Below are 9,637 nucleotides of genomic sequence, written 5' to 3' on the forward strand. Positions count from 1 at the left end.
TGACCCACAGACCACGGAAACATCCAGGGTAGGGCCGACTCAGAGAACCCAGACTAAGTGCTTCACTGAGGTCAAACAGAAGCCAGCTGACAATAAGTCAGAACCACTCAGCCCCACCACACAAGACAGGGCCCCAGTCTCTCAGGCTACAACACTAAACGGGCCCTCAACAAAACCCTAGGGGAAAAATCAAAGGGAGTAAAACAACCATGGGGCAGAATCAGTGGAAAATCTCTGGTAACATGAATAACCAGAATAGATCAACCCCCCCAAGGAAAGAAATGGTGGATATAATTGAAGATCCCATTCATAAACAACTGGCAGACATGTCAGAAATCGAATTCAGAATTTGGATTGCATACAAGATTGATAAAATGGAATTAGGAATCCGAGGAGAAATTCAAAAGTTGTCTCAAGAATTTAACGAATTTAAAGACAAAACCACCAAAGACTTAGACACACTGAAGCAAGAATTTTCAGACCTTAAAGATATGAAAAATACAGTAGAATCCCTTAGCAACAGAATGGACCAAGTAGAAGAAAGGATTTCTGACATCGAAGATAAAGCCTTCGAATGCTCCAAAACTCTCAAAGAGGAAGAGAAATGGAGAGCAAAAATGGATCTTTCTCTTAGAGAGCTCTGGGATAATTTGAACAAGGCAAACATACGAATAATAGGAGTTCTGGAAAAGGATGAAGTGGCATTGATGGGCACAGAGGCCCTTCTGCATGAAATTATAAAAGAGAATTTTCCAGACATGCCTAGAGAATCTGAAATTCAGATAGCAGACAGTTTCAGAACTCCAGCACGATTCAACCCCAATAAGTCATCCCCCAGACATATCATAATTAGCTTCACTAAAGTCAACAAGAAGGAGAAAATTCTCAAGGTTATCAGGCGAAAGAAAGCCATTACCTACAAAGGTAAGAACATTAGAATGATTGCAGATCTCTCTGCTGAAACTTTTGAAGCCAGAAGAGGGTGGTCATAGACTTTTAATCTCCTAAAGCAAAATAACTTTCAACACTGGATCTTGTACCCAGCTAAACTGAGTTTCATCTATGATGGAGAAATTCAATACTTTAACGACATTCATATGTTGAAGAAATTTGCCACAACCAAACCAGCTCTTCAGACCTATCCTTCATAATGACCAACACAAACCTCTACTACAAACGTAAACTCACTCAGAAACTCTTGATCAAACTCCAACTTCTACAATGGCGAAAAGATTAAAATTGTCCACTGGACTTTTCAAAACCTCTATACCCAAAATTTCACCAAACTTATCAATAATCTCCATTAATGTGAATGGCTTAAACTGTCCGCTAAAGAGACATAGGTTAGCTGACTGGATACAAAAACTCAGACCAGATATCTGTTGCTTACAAGAGTCACATCTTAACTTAAAAGACAAATACAGACTCAGGGTCAAAGGATGGTCATCCATATTTCAGGCAAATGGTAACCAGAAAAAAGCAGGTGTTGCAATTTTATTTGCAGACTCAATAGGCTTTAAACCAACAAAAGTAAGGAAGGATAAGAATGGTCACTTCATATTTGTTAAGGGTAATACTCAATATGATGAGATTTCAATTATTAATATCTACGCACTCAATCAGAATGCACCTCAATTCATAAGAGAAACTCTAACAGACATGAGCAACTTGATTTCCTCCACCTCCATAATAGTCGGAGATTTTAACACTCCTTTGGCAGGGATGGATCGATCCTCCAACAAAAAGCTGAGTAAAGAAATTTTAGATTTAAATCTAATCATCCAGCATTTAGATCCAGCAGACATCTACAGAAGATTTCATCCTAACAAAACTGAATACACATACTTCTCATCAGCCCATGGAACTTACTCTAAAATCGATCACAACTTAGGTCACAAATCTAACCTCAGTAAATTTAAAGGAATAGAAGTTATTCCATGCATCTTCTCGGACCATCATGAAATAAAACTTGAGCTAAGTAACAACAGGAATCTACATACTCATACAAAAACATGGAAGTTAAATAACCTCATGCTGAATGATAGCTGGGTCAGAGATGAGATCAAGAAAGAAATTGCCAAATTTTTGGAACAAAACCACAATGAAGACACGAACTATCAGAACCTCTGGGACACCACAAAGGCAGTTCGAAGAGGGAAATTTATAGCACTACAAGCATTCCTCAGGAGAACGGAAAGAGGGGAAGTTAGCAACTTAATGGGACATCTCAAGCAACTGGAAAAAGAAGAACATTCCAACCCCATACCCAGTAGAAGAAAAGAAATAACCAAAATCAGAGTAGAAATAAATGAAATTGAAAACAAAAGAATAATACAACAGATCAATAAATCAAAAAGCTGGTTTTTTGAAAAGGTCAGCAAAATAGATAAACCTTTGGCCAACCTAATCAGGAAAAAAAGAGTAAAATCTCTAATCTAATCAATCAGAAATAACAAAGACGCAATAACCACAGACTCCTCAGAAATCCAAAAAATCCTTAATGAATATTACAAGAAACTTTACTCTCAGAAATATGAAAATCTAAAGGAAATGGACCGACACTTGTAACCTCGTCACCTTCCAAGACTTAACCAGAATCAAGTGGAAATGTTGAACAGGCCCATTTCAAGTTCGGAAATAACATCAACCATACAAAACCTCCCGAAAAAGAAAAGTCCGGGACCAGATGGTTTCACATCAGAATTCTACCAAACATTTAAAGAGGAATTAGTACCTAGAAACTCAAACTGTTCCAAAAGGTAGAAAAAGAAGGAAGACTCCACAACACGTTCTATGAAGGAAATATCACCCTGATCCCCAAGCCAGGAAAAGACCCAACAAAAAAAGAAAATTATAGACCAATATCACTAATGTATATAGACGCAAAAATATTCAACAAGATCCTAACAAACAGAATCCAGCAACATATCAAACAAATCACACATCATGATCAAGTTGGCTTTATCCCAGGGTCTCAAGGCTGGTTCAATATACGTAAATCTATAAATGTAATTCAGCACATAAACAAAGTAAAAAACAAACATCATATGATCCTCTCAATGGATGCAGAAAAAGCTTTTGATAACATCCAACATCCCTTCGTGATCAGAACACTTAAGAAAATTCGTATAGAAGGGACATTTCTTAAACTGATAGAGGCCATCTACAGCAAACTGACAGCCAATATCATATTGAATGGAGTTAAATTGGAACCATTTCCACTTAGATCAGGAACCAGACAAGGATGCACATTGTCTCCATTGCTTTTTAACATTGTAATGGAAGTTTTAGCCACCGCAATTAGGGAAGAAAAGGCGATCAAGGGTATCCACATAGGGTCAGAAGAGATCAAACTTTCGCTCTTTGCAGATGATATGATTGTATATCTGGAAAACACTAGGGACTCTACTACAAAACTCTTAAAAGTGATCAAGGAATACAGCAGTATCTCAGGTTACAAAATCAACATTCATAAATCAGTAGCCTTTATATATACCAACAATAGTCAAGCTGAAAAAACAATTAAGGACTCTATCCCATTCACAGTAATGCCAACGAAGATGAAATATTTGGGAGTTTATCTAACAAAGGACGTGAAAGATCTATATAAAGAGAACTATGAAACTCTAAGAAAAGAGATAGCTGAGAATGTTAGTAAATGGAAAAACATACCATGGTCATGTCTGGGAAGAATCAACATTGTTAAAATGTCCATACTACCCAAAGCAATATATACCTTCAACGCAATCTCTATTAAAGTGCCACTGTCAAGGGCGGCACCTGTGCCTCAGTCGGTAGGGCACCGGCCCCATATACCGAGGGTGGCGGGTTCAAACCCGGCCCCAGCCAAACTGCAACCAAAAAATAGCCGGGCGTTGTGGCAGGCGCCTGTAGTCCCAGCTACTGGGGAGGCTGAGGCAAGAGAATCACTTAAGCCCAGGAGTTGGAGGTTGCTGTGAGCTGTGTGAGGCCACGGCACTCTACCGAGGGCCATAAAGTGAGACTCTGTCTCTACAAAAAAAAAAAAAAAAGAAAAGTGCCACTGTCATACTTTAAAGATCTTGAAAAAACAATATTTCGTTTTATATGGAATCAGAGAAAACCTCCAATAGCTAAGACATTACTCAAAAATAAAAACAAAGCAGGAGGAATTACGCTACCAGACCTCAGACTATACTACAAATTGATAGTGATCAAAAGAGCATGGTATTGGCACAGCAACAGAGAAGTTGATGTCTGGAACAGAATAGAGAACCAAGAGATGAACCCAGCTACTTACCGTTATTTAATCTTTGACAAGCCAATTAAAAACATACAGTGGGGAAACGATTCCCTATTTAACAAATGGTGCTGGGTGAACTGGCTGGCAACCTGGAGAAGACTGAAACTGGATCCACACCTTTCACCACTAACCAAGGTAGACTCTTACTGCATTAAAGACCTAAACTTAAGACATGAAACTATAAAAATACTAGAAGAGAGTGCAGGGAAAACCCTTGAAGAAATTGGATTGGGTGAGTTTTTTATGAGAAGGACCTCCCGGGCGATTGAAGCAGCTTCAAAAATACACTTCTGTGACTTGATTAAACTAAAAAGCTTCTGCACAGCCAAGAACACAGTAAGTAAAGCAAGCAAACAGCCCACAGAATGGGAGAAGATATTTGCCGGTTATGTCTCTGACAAAGGTTTAATAACCAGAATCCACAGAGAACTCAAACGCATTAGCAAGAAAAGAACAAAGGATACCATCACAGGCTGGGCAAGAGAATTGAAAAGAAACTTCTCCGAAGAAGACAGGTGAGCGGCCTTCAGACATATGAAAAAATGCTCAGCAGCTTTAATCATCAGAGAAATGCAAATCAAAACTACTTTGAGATATCATCTAACTCCAGTGAGACTAGCCTATATCACAAAATCTCAAGACCAGAGATGTTGGCGTGGATGTGGAGAAAAGGGAACACTTTTGCACTGCTGGTGGGAATGCAAACTAATACATTCCTTTTGGAAAGATATATGGAGGACACTTAAGAGATCTAAAAATAGATCTGCCATTCAATCCTGTAATCCCTCTGCTGGGCATATACCCAGAAGACCAAAAACCACATCATAACAAAGATATTTGTACCAGAATCTTTATTGCAGCCCTATTCATAATTGCTAAGTCATGGAAAAACCCAAGTGCCCATTGATCCACGAATGGATTAACAAATTGTGGTATATTAACACAATGGAATACTATGCAGCCTTGAAGAAAGATGGAGACTTTACCTCTTTCATGTTTACATGGATGGAGCTGGAACCTATTGTTCTCAGTAAAGTATCTCAAGAATGGAAGAAAAAATATCCAATGTATTCACCCCTACTATGAAACTAACTTAGGACCTTCACATGAAAGCTATAACCAAGTTACAACCTAAGAACAGGGGGAAGGGAGAAAGCGTGGTTAGGAAGGGGGAAGGTGGGTAGAGGGAGGGGGATTGAAGGGATCACACCTGTGGTGCATCTTACAAGGGTACATGTGAGCCTTGGCAAATGTGGAATGTAAATGTCTTGGCAAAGTAACTAAGAAAATGCTAGGAGGGCTATGTCAACTAATGAGATGAAAATGTGTCAAATATTCTATGAAACAAGTGTATGGTGCCCTATGATCATATTGATGTACACAGCTATGATTTAATAAAAAAAAAAAAAGAAGAGAGACAAGTCAGGTTTATTCAATGTTAAAACCATATAGGAAACATTCTCAAATATGAAATTGTGTTTAACTTTGTGTTATACTTGTATAAAAATGTTATTAATATATATTCCAACATTGCATGATAGTGTTACAATTCTGATGTCTTGATGTACTCACATTGTATCAGTAATAATTATGATTATTATGCTAAATTGAATTGTTGCATGCCACAGAAATAACCAACTTTCTTTGTCAAGTGTCTCTTTACCCATGGCTATGCTAAGACTTTTGCCATCCATAAATAATTATTAGTTTATTTTGATTCACCTCAAAAAGTGGCCTTGATTGACTGATTGATTGAGACAGTCTCACTCTGTTGCCCTGGGTAGAGTGCTGTGGTATCATCACAGCTCACAGCAACCTCAAACTATTGGGCTCACGCGATCCTCTTGCCTCAGCTTTCCAAGTAGCTGGAACTACAGGCGCTGGCCACAGTGCCCAGCTATTTTTTTATTTTTTTTTCTATTTTTAGTAGAGATAGGGTCTTGATCTTCCTCAGTGTGGTCTCAAACTTCTGAGCTCAAGAAATCCACCCACTTTGGCCTCCTAGAGTCCTACGATTATAGGTGTGAGCCACCATGGCAGACCTTCAAAAAGTGATTTTTAATCTGGCCACAGTCCAAAGTTTGTTTCTTCAAGGAAAGCCATGGAAACGACAGATAAGTTCTCTTGAATATAGGTTTCAGATAACTTTGGAGATTATATCATAGGACTAAAACAAAACAAATTTCCAGGACTTTAATTAAAAAGCTGGTATGTTTGTGAGTATTGCTAACTCAACCTTAAACAGTACAGAAATTAATTACATGGGACTGCACCTATTTTTTAAGAGTCTTATTTAAAACATTTGATTTGTTTTCTTTTCTTTTTTTTTTTGTTTTTTTAGAGACAGAGTTTCACTTTGTCGCCCTCAGTAGCGTGCTATGGCGTCACAGCTCACAGCAACCTCCAGCTCTTGGGCTTAGGCGATTCTCTTGCCTCACCCTTCTGAGTAGCTGGGACTACAGGCGCCCACCACAACGCCCGGCTATTTTTTTGTTGCAGTATGGCGGGGGCCGGGTTCGAACCCACCACCCTCAGTATATGGGGCCGGCAACCTACTCACTGAGCCACAGGCACCGCCCTTGTGTTTTGCTTTCCAGAAGTCAAGAATCCTTTTCCCTTCTTAGGAGCTATTTACAGTTTACAGTAAAGTATGTATTTGTAAGCAAAAATTGAAGCATTTTCCCCTCTAGTTGATTTTTCCAGAATTTAAAAAGTATTTGGGAGTATTCTTAATTTATGCCGATATAGTTATTTGCTTAAGTTCAGTAAGAATTTGTTTTCCTCTGTAACTGGACACAGTGAAAGACATTGGTTATTTTACCAAGACTTGGATGCACTGGAATGGTACATTTTCACAGGTGCCCAGAGTGTGGTAAGGAACTAAGATTGACTTTAGAAGGCTGATAAGAAGTCCTTTGGAAAAATTTGCCAGGTTATCTTATCAGTGGCATATTGATCAGTGGTAAATAAAAAAAAATCACTTTCTGCCTGAGCCAGAGTGAGACCTCGTCTCTAAAAATAGCTGGGCATTGTGGCGGGTGCCTGTAGTACCAGCTACTTAGGAGGCTGAGACAAGAGACTCTCTCGAGCCCAAGAGTTTGAGTTTACTGTGAGTTATGACATCATGGCACTCTACCAAGGGCAACGAAGTGAGACTATGTCTTACCAAACAAACAAATAAAACAAAATCTCACTTTCTGACAGGTCCAGGAGCCCCAAGTTACTTTGGGACCTCAAGAAAAGAGGAATTTACCTAATTCATACAGGTATTTAATAGCACAGATAAATCCTTGGCTTGCCTCCAGAGGCTTTTACATCTAACCTGACATTCCTTAGGAAAAGTTCGGACAAAGCCAATTAAAAAAAAAAAGAAAAGAAAAGCCTATATGGCCAATAATTATTCTTACTGTACTTTATGCAAATTATCAGGTCAAATATAATGAAACTAAAGTTTATTGTTGCATAAACTAAAGTTTATTGGTCCTATTATAACTTGTCTTTAATAAAAATGGGAAAAGAGAATGAGAAAAAAATATTGTTCAGACTATAGAAGAAACTATAATTTCTAGCCTTGTCCACTACTTTTGAGCTTTTGTTATTTGTTTATATTTGGACTGAATCCTGAATTCTTTCCTGGCTACATGTCTCCAGATAACATTTTCAATTTTTCTTCCATTTTTTTGACTTGGACTCAATGAAATCACCACTATCTTTTCTGAAGACACTGCAAGCATACCTTGAGACATACAAACTCCAGGTGAAAAAATAAATCTGTTAGATTGCCACTGCCTATTTCTCTTTAACAGAAGATATTTTGAGTTTACCATCTAGATACTTCAGCTGGATGCCCTCCAGATTCTAAGAAAACTGTTGCATGAACCGTTCCAAATATTAACTTTTGTTTTTCTTCTGTTTGAAAACTCATTTGCAATACTAGCTCCTGGAATATGAACTAATCTGTTCATATGACTAAGAGACTAGCCAAAAAGATATAGTACAATATACTTAAATTTGTTCAAATTTGGGGTTTTTCTGGTCACACTCTTTAGTCCAAAGATAATAGTTCCCATTTAATATGTGAAACCTTCAAATTTCAAAGTGGGGGCTGAAAGAAATTTACCTCAAACTATTTCTTTGGCACATGGCTTCCAAAGAAGTAACACTGCAAAATTGTCTTTTGTGTGTGTAGTTGGGAGAAAATTTACATATATAGAGAATCTCCTTTAATGCAATCAGGTTTTTTCCATACTTGACCTAGAATAGATCAAATGAGAGTCTTCACTCCCTTTGCAATAGACTTACTAAAGGGTGGCTGGGAAGATACCAAGACACTTGGCAGCAAAACTTACTGGGAATACTAGTACAGAGTATATGCCAACAGATACATGATTAAAAATCAGTGACTCTGGGACTGATCACAAAGAAACTGCAAAGAGCCCTGGGGCTCAAGAAAAATCCTTCAATTTTCTAGCCTAGGTAATTGGGTAGTGATAGATTTCTTATTCGCTAAACAAGAGGGAACCTGTGCAGTATTAACTACTTGCTGTATTTTTATTAATATCTTAGGAAAAACTGAAACCCAAACAGAAGTTTCCCAACAAACTATGTGGCTATGACAATGCTCTATTAGTGACCCCACACTCGATGGGTGTTAGGGGTTATTCACTTGGATTCCCCAGAATTTTCAGATCAGTTCAGAAACTTTTATTTTTTTGAGACAGAATCTCATCTTGTCACCCTCAGTAGAGTGCCATGGCATCATAGCAACCTCAAACTCTTGGGCTCAAGTGATCCTCTTGCCTCAGCTTCTCAAGTAACAGGGACTACAAGTGCCCACCAAAATGCCTGGCTTTTTTTTTTTTTTTTTAAGAGACAGGGTCTTGCTCTTGCTCAGGCTGGTCTTGAACTCCTGGGCTCAAGCAATCCACCCACCTCAGCCTACCAGAGTGCTAGGACTATAGGCATGAGTCACTGTGCCTGGCCTCTGTAGGAACTTGAAGCTAGTTCTCACTCCTTCCCCTAAGGTTTAATATCTTATAGTTTGCTATTCACTTAAGTACTGTGCTAAGATTGTAAATTAAAGTAGCAATTTTTTGTCATGCAAACCTTAGGTTTGGGACTGCATATCCATGAATACTTGCAAACAATTGAAAACTAGTTTCATTCCTTTTATCCTGGGTTCAGCTACAACTTCGCCTCTTGTGAGCAGGAGGAAGCCAGAGGAGTTTCCAAAGGAGTTATCTGCCCCTTTCAACCTTATTAGTTTACAACTCAGGAATGAGGAGGGATAAAGCCCAAGGTGGGATTAGAACTGCCATTTATAAAATTAATAAAGGGCTACGAAGTGGGGACTGT

The sequence above is a fragment of the Nycticebus coucang genome, chromosome X (genome assembly GCF_027406575.1).
Source record: "Nycticebus coucang isolate mNycCou1 chromosome X, mNycCou1.pri, whole genome shotgun sequence".
In the NCBI taxonomy this organism is placed as follows: domain Eukaryota; kingdom Metazoa; phylum Chordata; class Mammalia; order Primates; family Lorisidae; genus Nycticebus; species Nycticebus coucang.